The sequence below is a fragment of the Doryrhamphus excisus genome, chromosome 17 (genome assembly GCF_030265055.1).
Source record: "Doryrhamphus excisus isolate RoL2022-K1 chromosome 17, RoL_Dexc_1.0, whole genome shotgun sequence".
NCBI lineage: Eukaryota > Metazoa > Chordata > Actinopteri > Syngnathiformes > Syngnathidae > Doryrhamphus > Doryrhamphus excisus.
Window position 1 is genome coordinate 14008577 of NC_080482.1, and position 21934 is coordinate 14030510.

The 21934-nt window shown below is 44.3% G+C and overlaps 2 long non-coding RNA genes across 2 annotated transcripts; one reads left to right on the forward strand and one right to left on the reverse strand.

The window, feature by feature from the left end:
- The first annotated feature begins 8608 nt into the window (after positions 1 to 8608).
- Positions 8609 to 9608, forward strand: LOC131105694 (uncharacterized). Its single transcript, XR_009119981.1, has 3 exons — positions 8609 to 8718; positions 9339 to 9448; positions 9547 to 9608. It is a non-coding gene; the product is annotated as an uncharacterized LOC131105694 (long non-coding RNA).
- A 6501-nt stretch (positions 9609 to 16109) lies between these two features.
- On the reverse strand, positions 16110 to 17692 carry LOC131105499 (uncharacterized). Its single transcript, XR_009119947.1, has 3 exons — positions 17297 to 17692; positions 17159 to 17225; positions 16110 to 17085 (listed from the first exon to the last, which is right to left on the reverse strand). It is a non-coding gene; the product is annotated as an uncharacterized LOC131105499 (long non-coding RNA).
- Between the last annotated feature and the right edge of the window lie 4242 nt (positions 17693 to 21934).

A 21934-nucleotide genomic window follows, 5' to 3' on the forward strand; every position in this document is an offset into this window, starting at 1 on the left:
CACCCTAACCCTAACCCTAACCCTAACCCTAACCCTAACCCTAACCCTAACCCTAACCCTAACCCAAACCCTTCTTCTCTGAGCGAGTGGAGTGCTTTTTCGGACGTGGCACACATGTGCCATATACGGAGAAGATTTTTACCACAAAGCCGCTAGGTTGCTTGAAATACATTATCACAGCGAGTGAAACACTTTTTCTCATTTTGGCTCTAATTCCACAGCAGTGCTTCTCAGCCACGTGTATCTGTTGCACATAGAACGGGATGCGAAGCAGCGTCAGGCACACTTGCAATGAGCCTCCTGGCACCTTCCGCTGGCTCACAATGACCCGCCCTATCATCCTTTTCTCACAACGTGTTTGAGAGTGAATAAAGGGCATTTTCGAACAATGGTTGTGTGTGCCAAGCAATAAAGCACATCACTGTAAATGTGTTCCATAAGTGCCAAAACGCTCTTTTCTGAGCTAGTGGAGTTTTTTTTGGACGTGGCACTCATGTGCCATATATGAAGATTTTTTTTTTACCACAAAGCCTATTGGTTGCTTGAAATACATTATCACAGCGAGGGAACACTATTTCTCATTTTGGCTCTAATTCCACAGCAGTGCTTCTCAGCCACGTGAATCTGTTGCACATAGAACGGGAAGCGATGCTGCATCAGGCACACTTACAATGAGCCTCCTGGCACCTTCCGCTGGCTCAGAATGACCCGCCGCATCATCCTTTGCTCACAACGTGTTTGAGAGTGAATAAAGTGCATTTTCGAACAATGGTTGTGTGTGCCAAGCAATAAAGCACATCACACTAAATGTGTTCCATAAGTGCCAAAACCCTAACCCTAACCCTAACCCTAACCCTAACCTAACCCTAACTCTAACCCTAACCCTTAACCTAACCCTAACCCTAACCCTAACCCTAACCCTAACCCTAACCCTAACCCTAACCCTTCTTCTCTGAGCGAGTGGAGTGCTTTTTCGGACGTGGCACACATGTGCCATATACGGAGAAGATTTTTACCGCAAAGCCTATAGGTTGCTTGAAATACATTATCACAGCGAGTGAAACACTTTTTCTCATTTTGGCTCTAATTCCACAGCAGTGCTTCTCAGCCACGTGTATCTGTTGCACATAGAACGGGATGCGAAGCTGCATCAGGCACACTTACAATGAGCCTCCTGGCACCTTCCGCTGGCTCAGAATGACCCGCCGCATCATCCTTTGCTCACAGCGTGTTTGAGAGTGAATAAAGTGCATTTTCGAACAATGGTTGTGTGTGCCAAGCAATAAAGCACATCACACTAAATGTGTTCCATAAGTGCCAAAACCCTAACCCTAACCCTAACCCTTAACCTAACCCTAACCCTAACCCTAACCCTAACCCTAACCCTAACCCTAACCCTAACCCTAACCCTTCTTCTCTGAGCGAGTGGAGTGCTTTTTCGGACGTGGCACACATGTGCCATATACGGAGAAGATTTTTACCGCAAAGCCTATAGGTTGCTTGAAATACATTATCACAGCGAGTGAAACACTTTTTCTCATTTTGGCTCTAATTCCACAGCAGTGCTTCTCAGCCACGTGTATCTGTTGCACATAGAACGGGATGCGAAGCTGCGTCAGGCACACTTGCAATGAGCCTCCTGGCACCTTCCGCTGGCTCAGAATGACCCGCCGTATCATCCTTTGCTCACAACGTGTTTGAGAGTGAACAAAGTGCATTTTCGAACAATGGTTGTGTGTGCCAAGCAATAAAGCACATCACAGTAAATGTGTTCCATAAGTGCCAAAACCCTAACCCTAACCCTAACCCTTAACCTAACCGTAACCCTAACCCTAACCCTAACCCTAACCCTAACCCTAACCCTAACCCTAACCCTAACCCTTCTTCTCTGAGCGAGTGGAGTGCTTTTTCGGACGTGGCACACATGTGCCATATACGGAGAAGATTTTTACCACAAAGCCGATAGGTTGCTTGAAATACATTATCACAGCGAGTGAAACACTTTTTCTCATTTTGGCTCTAATTCCACAGCAGTGCTTCTCAGCCACGTGTATCTGTTGCACATAGAACGGGATGCGAAGCTGCGTCAGGCACACTTGCAATGAGCCTCCTGGCACCTTCCGCTGGCTCACATTGACCCGCCCTATCATCCTTTTCTCACAACGTGTTTGAGAGTGAATAAAGGGCATTTTCGAACAATGGTTGTGTGTGCCAAGCAATAAAGCACATCACAGTAAATGTGTTCCATAAGTGCCAAAACGCTCTTTTCTGAGCGAGTGGAGTTTTTTTTGGATGTGGCACACATGTGCCATATATGAAGAATTTTTTTTTACCACAAAGCCTATAGGTTGCTTGAAATACATTATCACAGCGACTGAACACTATTTCTCATTTTGGCTCTAATTCCACAGCAGTGCTTCTCAGCCACGTGAATCTGTTGCACATAGAACGGGAAGCAAAGCTGCGTCAGGCACACTTACAATGAGCCTCCTGGCACCTTCCGCTGGCTCAGAATGACCCGCCGTATCATCCTTTGCTCACAACGTGTTTGAGAGTGAATAAAGTGCATTTTCGAACAATGGTTGTGTGTGCCAAGCAATAAAGCACATCACACTAAATGTTTTCCATAAGTGCCAAAACCCTAACCCTAAGCCTAACCCTTAACCTAACCCTAACCCTAACCCTAAACCTAACCCTAACCCTAACCCTAACCCTAACCCTAACCCTAACCCTAACCCTAACCCTAACCCTAAATGTGTTCCATAAGTGCCAAAACGCTCTTTTCTGAGCGAGTGTAGTTTTTTTGGACGTGGCACACATGTGCCATATATGAAGAATTTTTTTTTTTACCACAAAGCCTATAGGTTGCTTAAAATACATTATCACAGCGAGTGAAACACTATTTCTCATTTTGGCTCTAATTCCACAGCAGTGCTTCTCAGCCACGTGTATCTGTTGCACATAGAACATAGAATGTTTTGCATATAGAACGGGATGCGAAGCTACGTCAGGCACACTTGCAATGAGCCTCCTGGCACCTTCCGCTGGCTCAGAATGACCCGCCCTATCATCCTTTGCTCACAACGTGTTTGAGAGTGAATAAAGGGCATTTTCGAACAATGGTTGTGTGTGCCAAGCAATAAAGCACATCACACTAAATGTGTTCCATAAGTGCCAAAACGCTCTTTTCTGAGCGAGTGTAGTTTTTTTTGGACGTGGCACACATGTGCCATATACGGAGAAGATTTTTACCACAAAGCCTATAGGTTGCTTGAAATACATAATCACAGCGAGTGAAACACTTTTTCTCATTTTGGCTCTAATTCAACAGCAGTGCTTCTCAGCCACGTGAATCTGTTGCACATAGAATGGGATGCGAAGCTGCGTCAGGCACACTTACAATGAGGGTTCCGCTGGCTCACAATGACCCGCCGTATCATCCTTTGCTCACAATGTGTTTGAGAGTGAATAAAGTGTATTTTCGAACAATGGTTGTGTGTGCCAAGCAATAAAGCACATCACACTAAATGTGTTCCATAAGTGCCAAAACCCTAACCCTAACCCTTAACCTAACCCTAAACCTAGCCCTAACCCTAACCTTAACCTTAACCCTCACTCTCACCCTCACCCTCACCCTCACCCTAACCCTAACCCTAACCCTAACCCTAACCCTAACCCTAACCCTAACCCTAACCCTAATCCTTCTTCACTGAGAGAGTGGAGTGCTTTTTCGGACGTGGCACACATGTGCCATATACGGAGAAGACTTTTACCACAAAGCCTATAGGTTGCTTGAAATACATTATCACAGCGAGTGAAACACTTTTTCTCATTTTGGCACTAATTCCACAGCAGTGCTTCTCAGCCACGTGAATCTGTTGCACATAGAACGGGGATGCGAAGCTGCGTCAGGCACATTTGCAATGAGCCTCCTGCCAAGTTTTGGTTTTGGGGTATAATTCAGGTCAGCTGATCAGGTCTGACAGATTGGAGGAAATGTTGATGCCCAAATCCTGATATTCCCTGAACGCAGTGGTATAGAAGGGGTGCTCTGGAAAACAAAATTAATGGGCAGTACTGTGGATTTAGACCAGTTAATAGAGTAGTCCGAAAAGGTGCTAAAGTTATTGATGAGTGTGATAGCTTGGTGAAGTGAGGAGTGTGAATTTTTTTAGGAAGAGTAACACATCATCAGCATAAAGGCTTATCTTATGATGAACATTCGTTGTGTGGATCCCTTTAATATTTACATGTTGTCGAATTGCAGCTGCAAGAGGTTCAATGAAGATAGCAAACAATGAGGGGGAAAGTGGACAACAATATTGATTAATATCTTCATCATCCACCAAGACTTGAGAATACCAAAAAGTCACCAACTATTAGGCTGTTGGCTAAAAACTTTAGGGGGCCAGTAGTAGTAGAGTTGATGCGAGAAAGTCCATGACTGATGCCATCGCTGGCTAAACTTTGTATTTAGATGGAAGCTTTTGCTAGACCTTGTCTCTTCTTGTCTTCTGATATAATCCTCAGCATGCTGTGCCAATTGGGCTAACAGTCACTGTAACTATGGCTTGTTGAAGCTAGGACAGTATATCAGGTGCCTTTGAAGAGTCATTTAAATGGAGGCATGTGTAATAAAAACTAAGGTTGTGTTCTGATTAGATCGCTCCACTCTTCTATATGAAAGTGCATTTTTAATCCCCATCAAAACTATTGGTTTGACTCAGGGGAAACCAAGTGGCAGGCATCTAATATTACATTAACGCAGTGTTTTTCAACCTTTTTTGAGCCACGGCACGTTTTTTACATTGGAAAAATCTTGTGGCACACCACGAACCAAAAATGTTACAAAATGTCACCACGACCTCACACGTGCATCAATAAGTCAATAAGTCAGTGGAACAATATTACATCAATATTACAATATCAATATTACATTGCTCTGCCAGTCTTTACACCACCAGACACTCCACAGTAGCCACGTTTTTACATGACGAGTTTTTCTCTTTCCAAATGACCTTTCGGGAAACAATGGTATCCATGGAAAGGAATATTCCAATCTCTTGTCTACATGCGCCGTGAAAATCAACCAGAATAGTCAATAGGGCATGCGCAGTAAAACGTAAACATCAACGTGATACCGGCTTCCCCAAGTTTTTCTTTCACTTGTTGGAATAAGTCCGTATTGCCAGTGTTTCGTCTGTCCAGTCTTGAAATTTAGTTTGAATCAAAAACAAACTTTGCTTAGTCCAGTGCCGATTGCTGGCCTCCATTTTTAAAAGTGAAGAACGTCTGGATCTGCGTGTTATGTCATATCTGAGCATGCGCTGAAAGAACGCAGCCGGGATAAATTTAAACAGGAAAAGATCAAATTCAATCTTGGTAATATTTTATAACTAGAAAATTCCCGCGGAAATTTTGATGGACTGGCCACCTGTGCTGTGAACCTCGGGCCCGGTGTGCCAACGGCTACCGTGGTAGCACCTAGCAAGAAAGCCTCAAGTACGGAAAAAGTTGATGCAGTCCAATAGTGTCCCCACATCATGCCAAGTGTGTAATTGCCTTTAAACTTGAGTAAATTAGCTTAAATGCTAACATGCTAACAATCATTATGCTAGCACCTAGCAAGAGAGCCTCAAGTTTAGAAAGTGCCAAGGTTGTCCTATAACCTCCCTACATCATGCCATGTGTGTATTTGCCTTTAAATGTGAGTAAATTAGCTTAAATGCTAACATGCTAACAGTTATCATGCTAGCACCTAGCAAGAGAGCCTCAAGTTAAAAAAGTGCCAAGGTTGTCCTATAACCTCCCTATATCATGCCATGTGTGTATTTGCCTTTAGACATGAGTAAATTAGCTTAAATGCTAACATGCTAGCACCTAGCAAGACAGCCTTAAGTTTAGAAACTGCCAAGGATGTCCTATGACGTCCCTGCATCATGCATGTGTGTATTTGCCTTTAAACGTGAGCAAATTAGCTTAAATGCTAACATGCTAACAGTCATCATGCTAGCACCTAGCAAGAGAGTCCCAAGTTTAGAAAGTGCCAAGGTTGTCCTATCACCTCCCTACATCATGCCATGTGTGTATTTGCCTTTAAACATGAGTAAATTAGCTTAAATGCTAACATGCTAACAATCATTATGCTAGCACCTAGCAAGAGAGCCTCAAGTTTAGAAAGTGCCAAGGTTGTCCTATATCCTCCCTACATCATGCCATGTGTGTATTTGCCTTTAGACATGAGTAAATTAGCTTAAATGCTAACATGCTAACGGCTACCATGCTAGCACCTAGCAAGAGAGCATCAAGTTGAGAAAGTGCCAAGGTTGTCCGACAACCTCCCCACATCATGTCATGTGTGTATTTGCCTTTAAACATGAGTAAATTAGCTTAAATGCTAACATGCTAACAATCATTATGCTAGCACCTAGCAAGAGAGCCTCAAGTTTAGAAAGTGCCAAGGTTGTCCTATAACCTCCCTACACCATGCCATATGTGTATTTGCCTGAAGACATGAGTAAATTAGCTTAAATGCTAACATGCTAACGGCTACCATGCTAGCACCTAGCAAGAGAGCATCAAGTTGAGAAAGTGCCAAGGTTGTCCTATAACCTCCCTACATCATGCCATGTGTGTATTTGCCTTTAGACATGAGTAAATTAGCTTAAATGCTAACATGCTAACGGCTACCATGCTAGCACCTAGCAAGAGGGTTTCAAGTTTACAAAGTGCCAAGGTTGTCCTATAACCTCCCTATATCATGCCATGTGTGTATTTGCCTTTAAACGTGAGTGAATTAGCTTAGATGCTAACATGCTAACAGTTATCATGCTAGCACCTAGCAAGAGAGCCTCAAGTTTAGAAAGCGCCAAGGTTGTCCTATAACCTCCCTACACCATGCCATGTGTGTATTTGCCTGAAGACATGAGTAAATTAGCTCAAATGCTAACATGCTAACGGCTACCATGCTAGCACCTAGCAAGAGAGCATCAAGTTTAGAAAGTGCCAAGGTTGTCCTACAACCTCCCTACATCATGCCATGTGTGTATTTGCCTTTAGACATGAGTAAATTAGCTTAAATGCTAACATGCTAACGGCTACCATGCTAGCACCTAGCAAGAGGGTTTCAAGTTTACAAAGTGCCAAGGTTGTCCTATAACCTCCCTATATCATGCCATGTGTGTATTTGCCTTTAAACGTGAGTAAATTAGCTTAGATGCTAACATGCTAACAGTTATCATGCTAGCACCTAGCAAGAGAGCCTCAAGTTTAGAAAGCGCCAAGGTTGTCCTATAACCTCCCTACACCATGCCATGTGTGTATTTTCATTTAGACATGAGTAAATTAGCTTAAATGCTAACATGCTAACGGGTCCATGCTAGCACCTAGCAAGAGAGCATCAAGTTTAGAAACTGCCAAGGTTGTCCTAGAACCTCCCTGCATCATGCAATGGGTGTATTTGCCTTTAAACATGAGTAAATTAGCTTAAATGCTAACATGCTAACATGCTAACAATTAGCATTTAGCCACAGAGAGAGTTCAGAAGTTTATCTAAAAAATGAGCCATCAACCACGTTTCTACGTGGCCGTATGGCTGAGCTACAAGGCTGTGAAATGTCTGTAAATTCTCGTTTTCTCTGGAATGCGGCTGTTCTAAAAATAGAATTCTGTACCTAATCAACTGGCCCATTTTTGAACGTTTCGGTTAATAGCGTCGCCATGGTTACACAAAACGTTCCAAAAAATAAATACCGCTGTAGTCCCGAGCGTCACGATTCCGACGGTGTAACATGTGTGGGGGTCCTTCTTGCGGTTTTGGCCGCATTACGCGCAAAAAAAGTGGAAGATTAAGATATAAGAATAATAAAAATTGGTAAACACCACAAGGAATAACAATATGGGCTGGCTCAGTAGCCAGCCCATAGACTGCTACTGCAAGTAGCAGTCTATGGGCTGGCTACTGGGCCAGTCCATAATTAAACTCAGGACATGTTATATATAGATATATATTTTCTTTTTAAATAAAACTGCACTTGTGAATAAAGTATAGAAGGGTTTAGATTGCGGTAATGCATACGAAAGCTGCTTGCCAACCGCCAATAAACAACAGAAGAAGAAAAACACCACAAAGAAGAACGCACCCTGACAAATTTCCGTTTGAGCGGGTACAAGGTACCTCAATCGGATTGGTTAAAGGAATATTCCATCCCTGTTCAATTCTTTCCGTTTGAGCAAATAAACCAAATGCAATTGGAATATTTGGGTCCATGTATACTATTGACATAATGGCTATTGACATAATATTTGCAAATGATGATTAATAATTGTTAATTATAAAAAGTGACATTGGATAATTCCTCACGGCACATCTGACGGTTTCTCAAGGTACACTAGTGTGCCGCGGCACAGTGGTTGAAAATCACTGCATTAACTGACTGAATTTTGTATTTTAATTAAAATAAAATGAATTTTATGTTCACCTGTTACTGATGCACATAGCATTTCTGCCTGCTAGTCCAAAGGTTAAGCAAAATGAGAGTAGGAAATTGCTGTTTTCTCTGTACGCTCAGATCATGGACGAACTGGGCCGCATTCTACAGGCAGACAACAAGAACTTTGCTGACCAGATCAAAGCCCGATGGGAAAGCTTTTGCCAAAATGCGCTGTTCTTTGGAGTGTGGAACAAGTCATTGAAGCCACCAGTGGGTCTGGATAAATGTAAGCATAATGCAAATATAGATAACAACACTGTTTTATAGGTTGGATTTGCCTATGTAATGGCTGCATATGATGTGATTTTAATCGCTTTTTAATTTCCTTTTTGATGACTACAAACTTAAATATTTTCTTTATTTTCCTTCTTTTTTTCTTATCCTTTTCATGATAGTTTCTAAGATGTGGTGGTCACTAGAGGTTTTAAACACCACTAACACCTTTTCATGTATACATATGACCCTTATAGTCTTGTTTTTCACTTGTGCAACTGACAAGTCTTTTTATATCCCTGCAGTGACAGTGTCGAGAATATTGTAGATTCACCCCGACTGCTGCTGCCACACTATCCAGCCAAACTTTAAGTTTGCTTGTCCAATAACAGCAAAAGCTTTTATTTTACTCTTATTTTACTAAAATTTCATATTGTTTCAGGGATATACACACTAAACACATAAACAAACATACGCTGTCGCTCACTGATACAGTTTTTCCATGATTACACTACCTTTTTTGCCTTTTATGTTGACTTTTCAATTACACAATTGCACAATACTTAATGTCACAGTCAAATTGCCTAACAGCAATAAAGACAACGCAGTTGATTTGCCCATATTGTTTTTCAGCAGGACAAGCCATTGCTTTGTTCAAGGCACTTCCTTCAATGTTCCCTTCTCCAACGCCCCCACCCAAAAAGCTCGGACCAGCATGTGAGGCACTGTTCCATGTTCTTGAGGTGAGTTTGCATCAGTATCAGTATCAAACTGAAAATTAAGTTGATATGCGTGAAGTTTAATCTTGTTCTACCTTTTGTCTCTACTTTGTTGCTCTCAGCCATCTGAGGACCCCAATATGTTTCTCCAGAGACGGCCCATCACCAGTCCGGTCTTCCTGGTAGGATCTACTAACCTTCTCCTGGCTGTTGGCACAATGCCACTCACCACCTTACCTAAGGAAATGTCAAGAGGCTCCTCTGATCCTCATGGGGTGTTATTACACCTTCCACCTCACCTACCCCAAATGTGGTGCCACTTTGTTATCCGTCATCCAGACTGAGGTACTGAAGGACAGTATTCATGAGCGTGACCTTACTCATTCCTACAAAAAGGCAATAGCTGAATGGGAAGAATTCAACAAAAAGTAAAGTAAAGTAAAGCCAAGAATGCACAGGTTTGTCAACTGATGATTTTATTTTGATTTTTTTTTTTTCTGGTTTGTTGACAAAATTGATATATGGGAACCTGCATTTTGTGACCATGAGGATGCGTACATTTTGAAGAGCTTTGTGTGTTATGATCCTGTTTGACTGTTTGACTGTTTGATGGTGTTAAATTGGGTGGAGTGCAACAGTTTCTCTGCCGGAAAATAGTCTGTTTGCTTTACTCACCTAATTTTCAGTTCTTTGGTTTAGGGATGTTGACAGCTTTGTTCGCCATCTTGATACCCGTGATAGCCAGACCTGAGGTTTCTCAGCATTTGCTATCTTTCTAAATCTACCTTTTGCAAATACGTGACCCCACATTATCCTTCCTATTCTACAGATGAGGAAATACTGAGTGCTGTTGCTGGTAGAGATCTAGACCCTTGAAGTATTTCCATATGAGAACATAGATTACTTTTCACAGGACAAAACCTCAAAGCCCAATTGTGGTGGGAAAAAAAACAATGTTTCAAACAAGGGTCACCTGTCACAGTACAAATGTATCTGTAAAATTCAAAATGTAGTTTTGAGTGATAATAAGCTTCTTTTGCATTAACCAAGCTTAACTAGATTGCTTGAAATGAGTTTTTGTGATCTTATTTCAAGATTTTATGTGCTATACTGACAGTTTTAAGCACAAGCATGCTTATATCTAGAATATTTAGGCTTAAAATTGACAGGGCATTTTTGCAGTGTGTAGTTACCTGGCAGCTTGCCTATAGGAGGGTGTCTACGTGGGAGCCACACCGCAGTTCAGACTGGACCGTACATGCGGCTTAACATGCCCACCAGTGTGTTTACAGCTGAGAAGAAATCTTGGAAGGCCCTTGCGTAGCCAGGTTTCCATGGGAGGAGAGTTCAGTATAGTCTTTAATTCTCCCTGAACCAGCTGTCTTGTCTGCCCATAGCGTTGCTGCAGAGCATAGCACTGGTGTATAGTGTGGAGTCAGGTATGTATCGCTTTGCCATTTGGTAGGCACTGGGAAGTTTGAGGTGATCAAGCAATATTATTTATATTTATAATCTTCAGTTAAGTGTCTGTGTGGACCAAGTATAAGCTATCCAGTCCCCTTTTCAGCATAATGAAATCACTCTCCCGTCCAGAACTGAAGAGAGGTAGTTTGGGCTTTGGGATACCGTATGAGGCTGCAATAGCCATCTCTGTCATAGTGAGTGTTGCAGGATTGTTGTACGGAGAGACGTATCCTGGTGCTGTAGATAGAGCAACCATGGGTGTCAACTGTGGGTAGTGTGCAGCTGATTGGGATACAGACTGGTATGGCTGTTGTTGAGTGGCAGGGGGATATTCAGTCTCTAGGACTGAATAGGCTGCTCCTGGATCTATAGATGGCTGACAAGGGGGGATAACATGAGAGTTTGGTCATGTCTCTTGTTGGTTGAATGGGGCAGCGGTGGTCCAGGTTGAGGAGAAATCCGATGCTGGACGTACTGAGGATAACTCTGCTGTTGTGGGGAAGGGCTGTGGCCGAGATTGAGGCTGTGGTGGCGCAGGCTGGGTTGGCAGAAACACTGTTGGCGGTGTCTGTCTAGCTGGCTGGTGCTCCAGCTGGACGTGCTGACCTGCATGCTGGACAGGCAGAGAGAAGGTGGATATAGTCTCTGGCCGAGCGGAGTGTGGTGAGCTGGCTGAACTGAGGGTGAGCTTTACCTTTAACACTGTCCATGGCTGACTGTAGCTGTCTCATCTGCCTAGTTATGTCTTTCATGCGGGCTTCCATCCCTTCCAGCCTCAAGTCTTCCATCCCTGGGGGCGTGTGGTCGAGAGGCTCTTCCTGATGTGCTTGCATCACTTGCTGTGTTGTATCTTGTCTATTGAGGTAGCCGGGGCTGTCTATGACATGCAGTCATGCAGTCATGCAGGTGCCTAGGGAGTTGACGAGACCGGCTTGGGTGGGATACAACTGGAGGTCTATAATCTGCACGGTTGCCAGAAGTTGCCATGGCACAGTCATACACAGGAACCGGCTCGAAGGACCACTTGTAAGGGAACAGCTTCGGTGATGATGCGCTGGCTGTGCATAAGCTGGCCTAATGCTCCGGTCAGAGAAGAGGCAGCAACTTCTCTCCTTTTGATGGCTTTATTGACTTGTTTCCAAATAACAGGACCCTGTATGCTTTGTAAATTGTGTGTGTGTGGTTTGTGATGTCTGCCAAGACAACAATTATAACAGTATTAATGATAATTAACCTACAGTGGCAGTAATGTTAGAATAACCTGAATTACAAATGACATTTACAACGTGTCATACTGAAAATTACCAGTAAGTGGCCGTGTAGGGTCATGTGAATAACTAAACTGAAACAGCCCCGGTAGTTACCAGTCCGGTCAGTCTGTCCCGCTGGCATACAGTACAGCCCCAAAGAGCAACAGCTACACGGCCAATAAACGACGACAGAAATAAACAAATGCACGGTAATTAGCCATATTACGTGTTAGGCCGTTCACGTTTTACAAGGCTCTGTAAACATGCTACATGGTAAGCTACACCTTGAGCTTATTAACCTGGTAATATCAACAACTCTCATTATGTCCAAAGTACAAACATCTGCTTGTCATAAAACTTACATCATCACCGACCCACACTGTCGTACTGTACAAAGGGATGAAGGAGAGTGTTGCCTGTCGGCGAGGGACTACTCAACTAACTAAACACAGAAAGTTACTGAACACATATTGTGCATGCGCAGAACAGTCTATTGTGTCTGCATGGGGCAGCTTGCTGTGACGTAGGCTCCTCACAGCAGGGAATTCAAACAGTTGTGTATGCCACGCAATGAAGCACACTACACTAAATGTGCCCCATAAGTGCCAAAAACTTCTTCTTGGAGCGAGTGGAGTGCTTTTTGGGACGTGGCACACAATGTGCCATATATGGACAAACATTTTACCACACCGCTTGAAATGCATTATCACAGTGAGTGAAACACCTTTGTCTCATTTTCGCTCTAACTCCACAGCAGTGAAGCCGCGTGAAACATCTTCACATATGAGGGGATGCGAAACTGCGTCAAGCACACCTGGAAAGGTCCTCCTGTCACCTTCCGCTGGCTCGCAGTGGCCTGCTGTAACGTCCTTTGGCTCACAATTTTTTTTCAAAGCGAAAAGAGTGCATTTATGAACAATAAGTGCCAAAAAGCTGTTCGAACTTCTTCTCGGAGCGAGTGGAGTGCTTTTTGGGATGTGGCACACATGTGCCAAAAATGGAGAAAAATTTCGCCACACAGCCTAAAGCGTGCTTGAAATGCATTATCAGAGCAAGTGAAATACTTTTTCTCATTTTCGCTCTAACTTCACAGCAGTGCATCTCAGCCAGCTGAAACACGTTCACATAGAAGGGGATGCGAAGCTGCGTCATGCGCACTTGGAATAGACCTCCTGGCACCTTCCGTTGGCTCGCAGTGGCCTGCCGTAATATGCTGTGCTTCACAATGCTTCTCGGAGCACATACAGTGCATTTGGGAACAATGGTTGTGTGTGCCACACAATGAAGCACACCACACTAACGGTGCCCCAAAACGCGCTTGAAATACCTTCTCAGAGCGAGTGGAGTGCTTTTTGGGACGTGGCGCACATGTGCCATATATGGAGCCACCTTGCACCACAGAGCCTATCGCATGCTTTATACGCCTTATCACAACGAGCAAAACACTTTCTCTCATTTTAGCTCAAAGGATAGGAAGAGAAATGGAGTAGGAGTTATTCTGAAGGAGGAGTTAGTTACAAATGTCCTGGTTCAATTAATCAACGCAAGGGGCGTGATGCTGTAATCTTGCAATCTTGCTTGTAATCTTGAGGGTACAAGGCACGCGCACAGCAGACAAGCGGAACATAGCACTCCCAAACGATCTGAATTATTTAAACATCCAAAAAGTATTTCTAGATAAAAACTTACATATCAAACAAATGGAAAGTTTACCAAGACAAACCTGGAAGATCTGGAGGAGTATATTGATGGGTGCTTTTGCTCGTATAGTCATGGACAAGTCACCCAAGTGGCCGAATTTCAAGCGCAGCCATCCTGACAACTCCAAGGGACATCCTCGATTCCATCGACAAGAGGCTGATTTGATTGGACGGCCACCTCGCTCTCGTTGAGGTGCTCCATAAAGAATTCCAGGCCATCCATGAATCTCTGGACTTCAGCCAAAAACAGATAATCTCCTGGGTGATGGAGAACACAACCCTACGCGAGTCGGTGAAGTCCCTCACCGACGGACTTTCACAACTCCACCAGGCAAATAAAGCTATTTGTCCTACAAAATAAACTAAAATAAATAAAATTTAAACTATAATCAAAAGGTCACTGATGCACCATGGGTTGTGTTTTACGCAGACAAAAGCGTCATTGTCCGTACAACATTGTTGCGTTTCTTATTTATTTTATTACCAAGCAACCAAACAAAGAACACAGGCATTGTCCTGCTGGTCCTGTGAGCACTACCTACATACGTACATAAATAAATTTCAGGTGTTATTTCACCCAATGAAATAAACCCACAAATAAACTACTAATTAACCCAAACAAAATATGATAAACAAATAAATAACTAACAAGAAAATCTTATCAAGAAATCCAAACAAAACAACAACAACAAAAAATAAATCAACAGATATTAGAAACCTAGGAATACACTACTAAATAGAGACGATCTTAGACCTTCAGGCCCAAAGCATGCGGGACAACCTTGTCTTTGCAGGAATTCCGGAGAAATCCGAGGACGACCCGGAAAAATCTGTAGGGGACTTCATGGCGCAACGGCTCGAGCTCTCAGCTGACGTCATCTGGAACATAACCTTCCATCGCGTTCACCACCTGGAAGCCAAGAAGCCAGAGAACAGAAAGCCGAGATTCAGTGTGGCAAAATTTTAACATTTCAAGCAGAAGGGACAGGTGAAATGCCGAGGCCTGAAGGGGGCGGACTTCAGCATTAATGACCAATTTTCAAGAGAAGTCCTTGACAGAAGCCATCGCCTGTTCCTTGTCCGAAAGAAGTTCATCAACGAGGGATGCCAAGCTGTCGTCATAGTGACAACATAGTGACCCCCGAAAGAGAATAAAAAGAGAGTGTGAACTGCATATTCAGAGTGGAGCGGCATGTCACTGGGTATGTGGTTTCACTCTCCTCGTTGCGAGCAACTTTGAATATTGTTGTCTGTCTCTTCTGTATTTCTATATTTAAGTGTTTTTACAAGTGTCAAAGGGAGTCAGAAGGGAGTGTCCTTAAACTTATCATTGACCTGGGAGAAGAATGTGTTGAATACACGGTATGTCCAAATCTGTTCTCGCTCCATGATATGTTGCAACTTTAATAATCCTGGGGGAAGTTTGAGTGCTCTGCCTTTTGGATGTGGGGGTTAATCATCTTACGCATTTTGTTCTAAATTTCACCTCAGTGAAAGATGGAGCCGAGCAAGAGCTGAGTACCAAAACCATGGTAGTCTTCGTGTTAAGAGAGAACTTGAGCCTTCGACAACAGCCCAACGAAACTGGCATCATCATTGATGATGATCATATCATATCACACACTGTTGTTGTCTAGATCTTTGATTAACCACCTGAAATGTACTGCAGTAATGCATTTGGCCTACTTGTGCACTTTACTCTAGACTTCCAAACCATTACATTAAAGCATTACAAAAACACAACTGTTGTGTGTCTCTTCAGCGAATCATTTTTGGGAAGTAAACTGTCGCGTCTAGTTTTCATTTTTGCAAAGTGGTCAATCACTTCGCTGTGGCTTAACTTGGAAAGTTCCTCACTCTCCACTGACATGATGGCAAAATGGTGAAGCCTATCCTGCCCCATTGTGCTTCTCAGCCAAGTGTGGAGCCGTTTTCTATGAAATAAACTTGAATGGTTTAAAAATATGGCTCACGACTTGATCTTAAGGGAAAATATTTCTCTTCCTGAAGATAGACCATTTGAGAACCACTGCACCATCCGTAGGCTATATCTGTCAACTAACACAAGCTTACTCAAAAACATCATTGATGCAGATGTGGCAGTGGTAGGGAGTGAAAGAATACTGGCTTACACCAGAGATTTGAGGACCAGACAACGCCACCCTGGGAATTTCACCCAGAGAGTCAATTTCTTTTTTTTTTCTTTTCCCTTTTAAGGCATACACAGGTTCATTATACTCATGAGGCTGGAGACATGGTTCACATTATAAAAAAAATTAATAAATTTTATTAACAAGTTAACATCCGTTTAAAATACCACACACAAGAAGGGGAAGAGGGAAACCTAATCAGGTGCTGAGGCTTACCAGGTGGACAATGGGCTAGTGAAAGGGGGGAGGGATCCACCCAAAACAACTCAAAAAGCACCCAGTCACACGTGACACACTCACACAGGGTTGTGCAAAGAAAACCAATCCCAGAGGAGCACCGCACACGGAAGGAGGGGATACCGCCACCCAGACCACCAGCACCACCACCGATCCTCAGCAACTGAAAAGGGAATGAAACAATTAGTGGGGTCAAAAACAAAATAAAGCAATTAAACAAAAGTAACAAAATTGGACTAACTAAATTGAAGGTAGAGCCACTAAACACAAATTAAACAAGCAAAACAACATGATAAACAAAGGAAGAACTACTCAAGGAAAATCCACCCAATTCCCAAAATCAAATAAAGCAACTAGACTAGAAAATATAACTAAGTCAAAATAACCCTAAAACAAAAAAGGTAAACCTATAGAAATAATCTAAACAAAAGCAAAAGAAAAACCTATACAATTGTAACTAAACAAAAAGAGACCTACAACCCCACCATTAAAACACACACATAAAAGCGGAACTCTATAATAATAGAAATTGCACGTAGTGTCCGCCAGGAGAGGCCGAGCGGCCTGGCAAGTCAGTCACAGCCCAGCACGCGGGCCGACCACAGCAGGCAGAGCAGTCCAGAGCGCAGACAGAGGCCACCAGCGCCAAGCTCCCAGCCAGGCGAAGCCACAAGACCGAGCAGCAGCGGAACAGGTCAGCGGCAAGCCGCAGCACAGCGGCGGGAAAGCAGCCAGCCAAGGCAAGCAGCGGATGCGCAGACGAAGCAACGAGAGCAACCACAGAGACAGAACAGCGGAGACAAAGCAGTGGAGACAAAACAGCGGAGTTCTCAGACGGCTGGCATTCAGGCAGATTACACCTATCGCAGATGTTAAAATTAATGACATGGCCGACGATGATGCGGTTACGACCTATATTAGTACTCTACATACCTTCTAAGCATATACACAGGCACATGAGCGAGGGAGGGAGAAACCCAGGCGGCTACGGGCGTCTCACCTGTGACCACACTCGCATTAGCAAGCTACAAGCATGCACAGCACGGAGAGAGAGGGAGAGATAACACTCACCACAATAGGACGCCGAAAGACACGTATGCCCCAACAGCACACCGGTCACTGTCTCAATCGAACACTTGACCCCGGAAGTACACAGACGGAAGTGCAGAGAGAGAGAAGCAGGGAGAGGAGCGCTGCTTAAATACTCTCCACCTACCCAATGATTGGCCGGCAGTGAACTCTGTTTAACGGGACACGCTGCATAGGGGGATATGAATATACTCCTATGCTGCTACACAGAGTTCAGGGTGCTCAGAATGCTGGTTCCTGAGCAGAACCAGCACCATAACCAACATTATATTTCATGCTGATGAACTCACTGGAAGTTCCCCCGACAGCTCGTACAGCAAATTAATGTAGTTGTCTTGATACAAGGAATAAAGTTAGCTAACTTAGCATTAACTTAAGACAGACTTCTGTTGCCTGCCTAGCTAGGACTTCAGTTACTTCTCTCATTCCTTGCTGCTTTGTCTGCAGACAAATAACCTTCTGATATCTATCTAGGAGTTACAGTTAGAGTCAAATCAAAATCAATCAATCAATCACCGGGATCGGGAGGGGGGGCTGGGGTGCTATCCCTTGGCGGTCCGTTTCTCCTTGGGCTTGGGGCCTGGTTGTGGATCTGGGACCCCTGGGCTCCCCCACCCTATAACGCCCTGGACGATCCCCTGCGGACGTCCACGGTGTGTGCTTGCGTATGTGCATATTGTGATGGGAAAATTTATATTTAACAGGTATAACATAGGTTACACATTGTGTGAATTACTTTACGGCCTTTTTGTAGAGCTTCATCTGAGCACATCCTGCTGTCCCTTCAAGGATGGTGGGCCCAGCAGGAGGCTATCTGAAACCTGGGATTAGGGACAGTGTCGGAGAAGGTCATTCTTTGATCAAAGCTCCCCCTTCATGGGACAGGGGACATCAGGAGGTCCCACCAAATGGTTGACCCTAGGAGGCTATCTCGCATGGGTTTGACAAACCGTGCCAGAAGAATGGGTGTGTAGGCTAACCCCCATACATGAGGTTGGCATCGGGGGAGTGACAAGAATGTCTCCTTTCTCTTGTAATGTAATTCATTTGCATGCTATGGAGTATAAAAATTCCCGCCAAAGGCCCCTCTTACCCAAACACCTACAGACCGCCATGCATACTGTGTGTTGTCTGACCCCTTTGTTTTGTAAAGGTAATAAAAACTGCCAGAGTACTGTATTTATTTCAGGCATTCTCTATCCTACTTAGGATGATAGAAATTTTTTCCACAACAATTTGGTGTCAGAAGTGGGATTCCTTGGCTGATTGGATCTGGACCTGTGGCGGACAGCTACTGATCATCCTGGAATTATTTTTTTCCTCCAGCCTCTCTGTCATTGACATTCAGAGATTTTGAGGGCTGACCGTCCAGGACTCCAGACCAACACCACTGGAATCTCTTATCAGAGTTGAACAACGTCTTTTACACGGTTAGAATGCTGAAGTAAATGCTAGTTCTGGCATTAAATAACAACACACATTGTAATATTTCCCATATGCACATTTGGTCACCCATCGGTACGGATGAGATCTCTGTAATATCATATGTGATTCACGTACCTAGTAAGTATACTGGGTATATTTTTATGCGAATAAGATCTCAGTAACAACATTGAGTGAGTTATACATGTTATGGGCGGACAAGACCTCAGTAATAAAGAGTGAATCACGCACCATTAGGCGAAAAAGATCTCTGTAATAAGAGTGAGTTACGCTTGTCGCTGTTTTGGGCTGATGAGACCTCAGTAATAAAGAGAGACTCACACATCATTGTATACTGGGTATATACGAATGCCAAGAAAATCTTAAGTGATAAGAGTGGATTACGCGCTGAAGGTATTTGCTCATATTTTGGCTCGCTAACAAAGTTAAAATCAAGCACATAGCGTATGAAGATGTTTTTTAGTATGTGATGCAGCGTATAGCTTAAACACAGTCAAATACAAACTGAAGGAAATCTCAACCTCCCTTACTTCGAGGCGATCTCCTTGTGGGTGTCGAATTGAGGATATGGGCAGACTAAATAACCAAACCGGTATGTAAAACCAGTGTATTTATTCCTGATACAAACAATATCTAATACAGATGTCCGGGCTTAGTTGCTTTCCCTGTATGCCAACCGTAAATTGGTGTTTAGTACAGCACAGCTGCAAAAAAGCAGCCCGGCTTTTTCCCTGCCCGGCTTTTTATACATTTCAAGATTGTGCAAGACGTGGACCAGCACGCGCCGTCGCCCTGGTTTCAGCATCACCGGCCCATCTCTGTTTTTTCTTGTCAGCAAGGACGATGCCAGGACATCTGGAACATTCTGCGATTTCTTGTGCTGTAAACAAGCCATATCATGCATACCAGATATCCCCTGCCTTGGTCATCACCCTAGTTCTCTTTTCTGTGTGTGTGTGTGTGTGTCTTGACCAGGGTCAGTTTGTCAGTACTTGTGAAACTATGTGTTTGTATTTAATTGTGTTTAAGCTATACGCTGCTTCGCGTAAAAAACATCTTCATAAACTATGTGTTTGATTTTAGCTTTATTGTTAGCTAGCCAAAATATGAGCAAATACCTTAATTCCCCCTCATGGCCTCAAAAGAGGCCACACTGCAAAAAGCAACACCATCAAAAGGAAAGGTGAAATAAAAAGACACGCATATCAGGTGTTACACTGGTCCTGGAAAAACAGCGCCTCCCGCATCGTCCAGAGTGTCCCCCTCAAGACCCCCGGTGACCCGGACCAAGTGGTACTGGCCGCGACCATCCCCAAAGAGTACCAGGGTGACCCTCTCCACCGGGCACCTAAGATATGGGACACAGCAGCACCCACACACCGCTAAGGACAACATACACAAACCAACTGTCACCAGAATGGTAGAAGACAGTTGTTTCCACTTACCAAAATATCTCATCCAGCGGTCCCACATGCTGGTGTCCACCGCTGAGTGTTCCTTCATCCGTTCGTTTCAAGTGTAAGACCCTCTATGACTCGGGTCAATCTGCCATCGGGGGCCGTATTATTGGGGACAAATGTGCAGCACTCACTGAAAACTGGCTTACCTATGGCCAGTGGAACAACTGGATGCGCCTCACTATACGGGATGCAGTTAGCTTTTGTGACTTGAGTGTTGTTCATTACCTCCTGCAGGCAGCAATCAGGGGGGCTGCGGGGACTATCAGCAGCAGGGGACGTGGATGTATAAAAATATAAATAAATAAATATAAAAATGTGCCCAGCGAATGTGTTTATCAGTGTCAGTGAGGTCAGTGCTATCAGTATATGTGTCATGCATGTCACCATCCTGTGCGTCCACTCGGATGTCCTTGTCGTCAGGATCAGGCGGATCAGTTGTGGTTGCCCGCGACGCCTCCACATCACCCCCTTCACGGGCTGGACCGGGTCCAGACCGAGAAGGCAAAGAATTAAATTCATGGCCACAGGAGGGGTGGGGAACCGCCAGCTTCTGACGGCCAACGATGCTGTGGTTTGAAAATGACAGGGTCATTAGCAATGTCAAGTTCAATGGGAGCAATGTCACGACCAAGGCCTACGTCAAAGGGTCCCCTGGACCACATCCCCTCCGGGATGAAGTCGAGAAGGGGCCCTGCTAACTCGTGGTCTGTGAGTTTGTTACCGTGATCCCGCGTTACCATCTGATGCAAGAGGATGGCCTCATCATGGAAATGACCCAGAATGCGAAACGCGCATGTTGACGGAGAATACTGGACCTGTGGAACTTGGGAAGGTTGCCAATCAGAAACATCAATCAAGCGTTTTATCATGAGGCCAAACTGACGCTGCTCATGTCTGGGAGCGACAGCCAGGGAGATGTGAGGGACCGAAGCCGGTCCCATCTCGTAGAGGGCGAGCTGTAATGGAGTAAGATCGACAAAAGACGCAACACCTTTCGGGCTGATATAAATGTGCATGGCATCAAGTGACCATGTGTTACCGTCACATTCGCTAAACTCATCTTTGTATTGTTGTTTATTATTGCGGTCATAAAATAGGGTGCAATGCAGCTGGTCAGAGGGAGGCAGATACACACAAGTCAGGATCCAGGGCTTCCACATGTTGAATGCTGAGGTCACGCCCCGGTGTTCGGGTGTTTCCGAGTTCAGGACAGCCCAGTGGATGTCAGCTGCAGGCGTGTCTAGGAGTGGTTTGTCCACCCTTACCTCCCAGATTGCAGTCCACTGTGGTTCTGTCTGGAAAACTCACAGATAGTCCATCAATGGCCACACAAGATGGTCGCCTGCACCGATGTCAAAAGGTCACGTCCAATGAGACAGACAGGCGTGTCGGGTGCATACACAAACTCATGTCTCAATTGTAGTCCAGCTAGGTCTGTTTGTAGAGGTTTGATGGAGGGCAGCAAGCGCTGTTTCCTCGAGAAGCCCATCAAGGAAATGCAGTGTGATGTTAGACATGATTTTTTGATGTTACCATTGATAGTAGATACAGTGGCACGTGTATCTACGAGTCCTTGAAATTTGTGTCTGTCCACCACCATTGGAAGCAAAGGTTCTGCCGTGTTCTTGCCTGTTCTTGCACAGGCTCAGGAGCCTGTGCCTGTTGGTTAGGTTGCCATTGACGTGTGGTGAAGGGGTTACCTCGACCTCCATGCCCT